The sequence below is a fragment of the Podarcis liolepis genome, assembly GCF_965112155.1.
Source record: "Podarcis liolepis genome assembly, chromosome: 13".
Taxonomy (NCBI): domain Eukaryota; kingdom Metazoa; phylum Chordata; class Lepidosauria; order Squamata; family Lacertidae; genus Podarcis; species Podarcis liolepis.
The window spans coordinates 48,477,469-48,486,287 of NC_139573.1; the positions used below are offsets into that span (position 1 = coordinate 48,477,469).

Genomic DNA, 8,819 nt, shown 5'->3' on the forward strand with positions numbered 1-8,819 from the left:
CACTGTGGCTAGAAGCCCGTCTCTTTGTCTGCACACTCCCTGGTCCGCTCCTCTGGTTGGCCAGATGAGACGCACAGCCTCGGCGGAGGAATTTGGTTGTAGGCATGGGCCGTTGCAAAGGATTAAAGGTAAAGGACCCCTGACCATTAGGTCCAGTCGTGGCCGAGGGGGTTGCGGTTCTCATCTCGCTTTATTGGCCGAGGGAGCCGGTGTACAGCTTCCGGGACATGTGGCCAGCATGACTAAGCCGCTTCTGGTGAACCAGAGCAGCGCATGGAAATGCCGTTTGCCTTCCCGCCGGAGCGGTACCTATTTATCTACTTGCACTTGTGTGCTTTCGAACTGCTAGGTTGGCAGGACCAGGGACCGAGCAACGGGAGCTCACCCCGTCACAAGGATTCGAACCGCCGACCTTCTGATTGACAAGTTCTGGCTCTGTGGTTTAACCCACGGCGCCACCCGCGTCCCTTGCAAAGGATTGGGGGGCACCAATACATCTCCTTGCCCAGGGTACAAGGGATGGGTGTGTGTGCAGGAACAGCTCCACAGAAGCCAACTCCTAGGGGCTGAGGCGGCTTTCCCCCATAAAATATTTAAGGGGGCCACCCCCAAAGTTGATAAGCATTGTTAGTCAAATGTTGTGCCTGCACCATATCATGTGATTATGTAGGGTGGGGCTTACCTTCCTCCCCCCCATATTTTATTTAAGTTGGCACTCCTGCTCTTTGCTTAGAGTGCAAGAGAGTCTAGGTACGCCTCTGCTGTCGAAACCCAAGAGCCCATCAGCTTGACACAAGATACGGGATCTGTGGGAAGAATTGCTTTGGGCCAGAAAGGGAGACACGATGGCCACTGAAAGCAATGGGCCCTGGATCTCATCCGCCTCCCTCCTCAGCACGCCTAGTAAAACATGCAGAGCGCAATGCCGTCACGCTGCGACAGGGTGGTGCAGGGAAACGGAAGAGCACACGGCTTCACATTACATGCTTTGCTTTGCTAGGCATCGGCAGGCATGCGCGCCAGAGAGGGAGGAGATGAGGCCTTTCCTTCGGGCAGCCTCATGAAATGCCTGGTCCCACTTGGGAGGCTACACTGAGCTCGAATCCTGCTTGAAATGTGCAGAATATTTAAGCCCCCTAGCAAACTACCGAGGGGGGGGGGGGAACAGTGTTCCATGATGGGGTTGCCACACGCCCCCAAATTGCAAACCAACAGGATGGCTACCCCCTGTAGCAGCCAGGAATATAGGGGTGGGGAGAGGCAGCCTTACTGCTTTAAAGCAGAAACAACTTGGTAGCATGGCAAATCCATCCAAGAGGCTTCATTTTTTAGGCAGTTCTTGTCTGGTTCAGGTAATACAACCTTTGATCTGGATGGCGCGTAGCAGAGGGTCCAGAACCCGGGTGACTTGTCACAAGATGATAACGATGCACGCACTTGTATTTCTTTTGTGGCACAATGCAGAAGTCTCCTAAATCAAAACAAGTTGTAGCAATCTGAGTAAGATGAAATAAACCAGCTGTTTTCTGTTTTAAAAATGGAGGGCTTAAAAACCTACAGAGCTGCCCAGTCGTGCCCTTTCCTGTCCTCAAGCCGCTGCGGCTCCGGTGGGCCGGAGCATGCGCGCCTGTGTGTGCGCTCAAGCTATTTTCGGCGTTCTTCTTGGTCGGAGGAGCGCCTGTGCGTATGCGCGCACACTATTTCCAGTGCTCTTCTGACCCGGATGTCGGTTCCTGCGGCGAGAAAAAAAATGGTGCCATGAAAAAAAGCACTGACTCCCCACACCAGGGGTCTGCAACCCGCGGCTCCGGAGCTGCATGTGGCTCTTTTACACCTTTGCCGCGGCTCCAGGGCGGATACTAGCGAGGGGAGGAGACGCATTGTGCGCCCCGACACTCCCCACTGTGGCGGGTGCTGTACTGGCTGTGACGTCGCATGGGGGCGGTGTGTGCATTAGTCACGCACCGTCCCGATGTCACCTTCCCGCCCGCCTGCCCGCTACACTGTAAGGGGCATGTACGCTGGTCACTACATTGAAAGGGGGCGTGTACGCTGGTCACCGTTTTGAAGGGGAGTGAAGAACACACACACACAAAAAGGTAACTTGTTAATTTAACGTTTATTTCTATGAGAAGGAGTAATTCTGAGGGGTCAAACAAAGAAATAATAAAAAGTGACAAAAAAGTTATTTTTATAATGACGAGTTTTGCGGCTCCCAGTTTTTTTTTCTTCGGAAACGGGTCCAAGTGGCTCTTTTTGTCTTAAAGGTTGCAGACCCCTGCCCTACACCGATCCACAGAGTGGCCGTGGGCCAGTTCCAGGAAGCTCATGGGCCAGAAGCGGCCCAAGGGCCTTCGGTTGCTGACCTCTGCAATATACCCTTCTTTACCAACTAGCAGGGTCGGTGCCATCATTAGGCCAACTAGGCACAGACCTCAGAGAAGCGCAGTACTGACCTTTGAAGGGCAGTTTTATGCAGATTTGTTTTTTGGTGTCTTATAAATTTCTGGTTATCATTTACTTTCATTTTATATTTTGAATAACATTACCAGTTCTGAAGAAACTCATACACTCTAATTGTTAGCAATGTTGTGTGGGTGTGTGGAAATAGTTAGCCTTGCCTACGGGAGGGCACAAGGAGAAGGGGACGACAGAGGACGAGATGGTTGGAGAGTGTTCTCGAAGCTACCAGCATGAGTTTGACCAAACTGGGGGAGGCAGTGGAAGACAGGAGTGCCTGGCGTGCTCTGGTCCATGGGGTCACAAAGAGTCGGACATGGCTAAACGACTAAACAACAACAAAGGCACAAAATAGCCTGGCGCTGCCAACAAATGTTGCCACTTTTCTTCCTGTCAAGGCTCCTGTGCCTTTCTCAGCGGCAGGACGCCAACCCCTGACACTCTCTCCCTCATCGCCTCACTGCCCCTGCTAGCAGCTAGCCCTTAAAACCAAAGAGACCTGGCTGGAAAGGGCTGCTGATTATTGCCCTAGCAAGCCTGCGAAGTCGTGCTTTGGAGGCAAGAGCAAGGGTGCCGACCTGAATAAAATATTGGGGGGGGGGGGAGACCCCAAGATGCAATGCACGCACACCATAGGAGCCAACTCCTGGGGCCAAGGTCCCTTTGCCCGCCCAGTAAAATACAGTCATATCATACCTCGGGTTACAGCCGCTTCAGGTTGCATTTTTTCGGGTTGCGGACCACCAAAACCCAGAAGTACCGGAAAGGGTTACTTCCGGGTTTAAGTGGTCGCGCATGCGCAGAAGCGCCGAATCGCAACCCACACATGCGCAGGTTGCGAACGTGCATCCCGCATGGATCACGTTTGCCACCCGAGCGTCCACTGTATTTGAGGGGTCTGGACCCTCCCCCCAAAAAGTTGAGAGGCATTCAAGAGCCATTCAAGTAGCGTGGGTGCACCCCGTCATGTGATTACGTGGGGCAGGGCTTGCCTGCCCCCCGATATTTTATTCAAGTTGGCACCCCTGACGCACACCATTTGAATGGCCCATCGACTTTGGGGGGGGGTTTCAAATATTTTATTGGGGGTGCCAGGGGGACCCTGGCCCGTAGGATTTGGCTCCTATGGCCCCCCCTCTCTGGGTGCCGGAAAGGCTGGCGGGTCTGGATCCATCCTAGGGGGCCGATGGAGAGAGAGAGAGAGAGAGAAGGGAGGCTTCTGGCGGTGGGAACAAGCGTCGGCATTGTTCCCCGGCGCAGCCCTCCAACCTGGCCCATCGGCGCCCGCCGCCCCGCCGAGGGAAGGAGCTGCCTTTAAGCGCACCTTGACCTTGCTGGCGGGGGACGGATCCCTCCACTTGTCCAACACGTCTCCTGCCAGGGAGAGCCATTGAAAGCGCCGAGAGCCAGAGCGCGCCGAGGAAAGGGCCTGAATAGGCAGCTTAAGGCCTCCCGCTGCGGCGAGCGAGGGATTAGGAGGGGCCCTTCGGGGAGAGGCAGGAGGAGAGAGGGAAGGAAGGAGGGGAGAGCCCCGCCAAGGCAGCCGAGCAGGAGGAAGGGGCTTTGCGCCGCCGGCCCTGCGCTTCACAGCCTGCAGCCACCCGGCGCAGCGGCCCCTGGCGCACGGCTAGCAAGCGCGCCCCGCGGCGCGCCACATCCGAAGGCAAGCTCTTCGCGAGGGGACGTGGAAGTCGTCCCCGGCCCTCGCTCCCTGCCTGCCTGCCCGGATTGGAGCCCTCGGGGCGGGACGCCCCCCTTCTCTCGCCCCTCCTTTGTTCGCAGGGAAAAACTCGAGGCCCAGGCCGTTGGTGGCGGGCTCTCGATTTTGGGGAGGAAAAGAAGGAAGAGAGAGCATGCTTCTCCATGTTGTGGCCAGGGACGGGATCCTTGCTCGGGGGAATCCGGGGGATCCCTCTTTAACTGCAAAGATTGGTGTGTTTTCTCGGAGCTGAGAGTAAACGATAAATAAAAAAAACCCTGGGAAACGCGCTGGCTTGCGCGAAGCCTTTTTATGTCGCTTTTCTAAAGCTCCAGGCAGCTTGTAAAATAAACGGGCAATTAGGAGAAAAAGAGACAAACAAACCAGACAAGAATTGCCTGGCAGGATTGAGGGGGAAAGGGCAGGAGCCCAGGGGTAGAGCATCTGTTTCGCAGGCAGGGGACCCCAGGTTCATAGAACCGTAGAGTTGGAAGGGATCCCAAGGATCGTTCAACCCCCTGCGATGCAAGAATCTTTTGTTTTCTTCCCGCAATGTGGGGCTTGAACCCACAACCCTGAGAATCGGTGTCTCATGCTCTATTGACTGAGCTGTCCCGTCAGGAGCCTCCAAATCAGGCTGGGGTGGAAACCCCTGTCTGAAATCCTGGCGAACAGCTGCATACCGGGATAGACAATACTGAACTAGGTGGATCGGTCGTATACATAAATCAACTTCCTGTGTACCTATGTTCCCTTCTTAATTACCTGGCACCTAATCCATTATGGCAAAACCTAGCAGAACTCCTTCCCTCTCAAAGTGTCTTGTGGCAGTGGGAAGACAAGTGATTATGGTGTCGGCTTCAGTGGACCACAGATCCCGTCATCAGATGCATGAAATGTAACCCTAAATTGGCAAGCATATACAATATTTGTTTTTGTTCAAGATATTTAGGTCTGATTAATTATTCTAAGTGGTGTGCATAAAAACAATCTACAGAAGAGGGGGACAATAATACAAACACTACCTAAAAATGCCTGCTATAACAAAAATATTCTTACCCGTGCCTGAAGTTCAGCAAGGAGGGTGACGATCTAAGCTTACTGGGGAGGGAATGCCAAAGGATTGGGCCCCATACACTGAATGCAGAGTTAGTAGTACTTCTGTGCAGTGCGTATCACCAGCAGAGACATTCCCCAAGATCTCATGCCAGGATAGACCATAATATACACAGTTGTGGGGTGTTAGGGTAGGGGGATGAGGTCAAAGGGAAATTAAATGTAAAAAAGAAGAGACTCTGTCAATTACCTAAAGGCGGAATAATAATTACAGCGACCAATTAACAAGGCAGTGTTGGTGATAACACAAACATCCCCCAAATGGTCAGCTAATTAACACATGCGGTGTGATAAAAGTCTGCAATCTTGAGCCAAGCCACCACAGGTGACAGTGCTGAATTGCCTGATAAATTGTTCTTCAGCCAAAGAAAGGGGTTCCTTGCAGTTTACATATAGTGTATATTCATGCTAGATCCCAGTGCCACCCAGTTCCAGAAAGCTCACTCTCATAATAATATTGCAGCAATCACCATCGTTTTTAGAGCAATTTAAAGCATTCAAAGCATTTAACTTATATGATCTTGAGATTGCTATGACAGCAGCCCTGTCAAATAGGCCAGTTATTGCAGAAAGGGCGGTTACTGAAGTTTAGGAGCACACAGATGAGGTAAGAAACCCATGTTTGGATCTCTTCTTGAAATTTTGACCTCAAAACAGGAAAGTGTTTGAATTTAATAGGAGCATCTTGGCGGGGCGGCGCATTAAACTAGGGCTGCCAAATGTCTGGAATTTCCTGGATATAGCCGGAATATGGCAGTCGGAAACAGTGTCTGGGGGGAAATTGCTGAAATGTCCAGGGAAATCCATACGTATGGCAACTCATGTCGTAAGTCTATATTTTGGCAAATTTTCTTTAAATATAGCTCAAAAACAACGTATGGCCCAAAACGTATGGCCCAAAGAAGCTCAACAACTCTTGTGTCGTCCCTTTGGGCAAACAGCAGCTTCGAAAAGCAATCTAGGTCACGCCCATACCATGCCAAAACACACATTTAAAGCACATAGCTTCCCCCAAAGGATCCTGGGAATTTATCCCTCACTGCGCTACAGTTCCCAGCACCCTTAACATGCTACAGTTCCCATGATTCTTTGGGAGTGCGCCACATGCTTTACATGTATGATGGGGATGATTGCTGCCAGTACTGCTTGCTTTGATAAAATAAAAACCCCAACCCCCATATAGCCTGCTTTAAAGTAGATTAAAATGTAGGCAGATCAAGCCCTGAGAAAATAGTTAGGGTGCTTGGTGTCTCTGGACGGGTGCCAACATCCCAGAAGGGCCTACCTGCTCAGGGCAGCAGCTGCCACCATCTACCTGTGCTCTGGGTGGGTGAGGAATTTGACCCCTTGCTTCTTGGGTAGATGGGACCCCCCACACACACACACTGCCTCCAAAGAAGCAGAGCACAGCTGGCTGCTTTGCACTGCTTGCTCACTGCAAGGAGCAGCCACTACTGTCACTCCTAGGCTGGACTTTTAGAAGACATCTTCAGGCAGCCTTGTATATGGGCAGCTTATAATGTTTGATGTTTTACTGTGGTTTTATAAATTGTTGGAAGCCACCCAGAGGGGCTGGGGCAATCCAGTCATCAGATGGATGGCATATAAATATTATATTATTATTATTATTATTATTATTATTATTATTATTATTATTATTATCATCATCATCATCATCACCACCATTATCATTATCATTATCATTATCACTAGTCTGCAAAGCAACCAAAACTGTGGTGGAGTGGACAGAATGTAGGCGGCCCAGGAAGGAGCAGACATCTGTTGTATCTTCTGTCCTCTGCACCTTCGTTGACAACTTTACACCTTAAAAATTAAAACAATTGCCGTTGTTGTCAACAGCTGCCCCACCGTTGGGGCCAAGGGCAGGAGTGGTAAAAAAAAAATGACAGCAAAACACAAGGCAAGCACACTAGAGGCTGAATGTGCTGGTGGCTGGTGCCCTTTGGGTGGAAGGCAAGGAGCTCAACAGTAGGTGGCGCCAGAGCCAATGGCAGGCAGAGCCAACTCAATTCTACTTTTCACGGAATCATAGAATTGTAGAGCTGGAAGGTGCCCGCCCCGGGTCATCTAGTCCAACCCCCTGCAATGCAGGAATCTCAACTAAAGCATCCATGATGTTTTGACTCCATCCTCTTCTCTGCTGAGTTCCACAAGGCAGCACTGAGACTTAAGGAGGAGGAAGCCAACATCCAAGGAAGGAAGGAAGGAAGGAAGGAAGGAAGGAAGGAAGGAGGCAGGTAGCTGGGGATTGGCTGAGAGCAGAATGAGGTTGGTGGGGCATAATCTTTTCTGGTGCAAAGTAAGTGCCCTTGACTGCAGTCCCAGTCCAAGAACAGCAAATCCAGGAACAGCTATTAGTTAGGATTTTACTTTCTTGGGTTCCATGATCATTGCAGATGGTGACAGGAGCCACGAAATTAAAAGACGTCTGCTTCTTGGGAGAAAAGCGATGACAAACCTAGACAGCATCTTAAAAAGCAGAGACATCCCCTTGCCAACAAAGGTCTGTATAGTTAATGCTGTGGTTTTCCCAGTAGTGATGTGTGGAAGTGAGAGCTGGACTATAAAGAAGGCTGATCGCCGAAGAATTGATGCTTTTGAATTATGGTGCTGGAGGAGACTCTTGAGAGTCCCATGGACTGCAAGAAGATCAAACCCATCCATTCTGAAGGAAATCAGCCCTGAGTGCTCACTGGAAGGACACATCCTGAAGCTGAAGCTCCAATACTTTGGCCACCTCATGAGAAGAGAAGACTCCCTGGAAAAGACCCTGATGTTGGGAAAGATGGAGGGCACAAGGAGAAGGGGACGACAGAGGACGAGATGGTTGGACAGTGTTCTTGAAGCTACCAACATGAGTTTGACCAAACTGCAGGAGGCAGTGAAAGACAGGAGTGCCTGGTGTGCTCTGGTCCATGGGGTCATGAAGAGTCGGACACAAGTAAACGACTAAACAACAACAACAAACTAAAAAACGGATCCTCTGAAATCTGCAAAAAGACAAGTCCAGGAACAGCTATTAGTCAGGGTTAACTAAAAAATGGATCTTCTCAAGTTTAGAGGCAATCATTAAAAGGTAAAGGGACCGCTGACCGTTAGGTCCAGTCACGGACGACTCTGGGGTTGCAGTGCTCATCTCGCTTTACTGGCCGAGGGAGCCGGCGTACACCTTCTGGGTCATGTGTCCAGCATGACTAAGCCGCATCTGACAAACCAGAGCAGCACATGGAAACGGTACCTATTTATCTACTTGCACTTTGACGTGTTTTCAAACTGCTAGGTGGGCAGGAGCAGGGCCAAGCAACGGGAGCTCACCCAGTTGTGGGGATTCGAACTGCCAGCCTTCTGATCAGCAAGCCGTAGGCTCTGTGGTTTAGACCACAGCGCCACCCGTGTCCCAGAGGCAATCATTACCAGGAGCTAATTAGCACATTAAGGAGAGATGGGGGGAGGGGAGGCTGCTGTACTCTGCTGAGATTCTCTAACAGTGACTTTGAAAATAAAGTATCACAGAAGGTGGGGT

The 8,819-nt window shown here is 51.0% G+C and overlaps 1 long non-coding RNA gene across 1 annotated transcript in view; it reads right to left on the minus strand.

Moving 5' to 3' along the window:
* Positions 1 to 8,819, minus strand: part of LOC310690988 — a 162,132-nt gene that overhangs the window by 229 nt on the left and 153,084 nt on the right. The gene's annotated exons all lie outside the window — the stretch shown is intronic.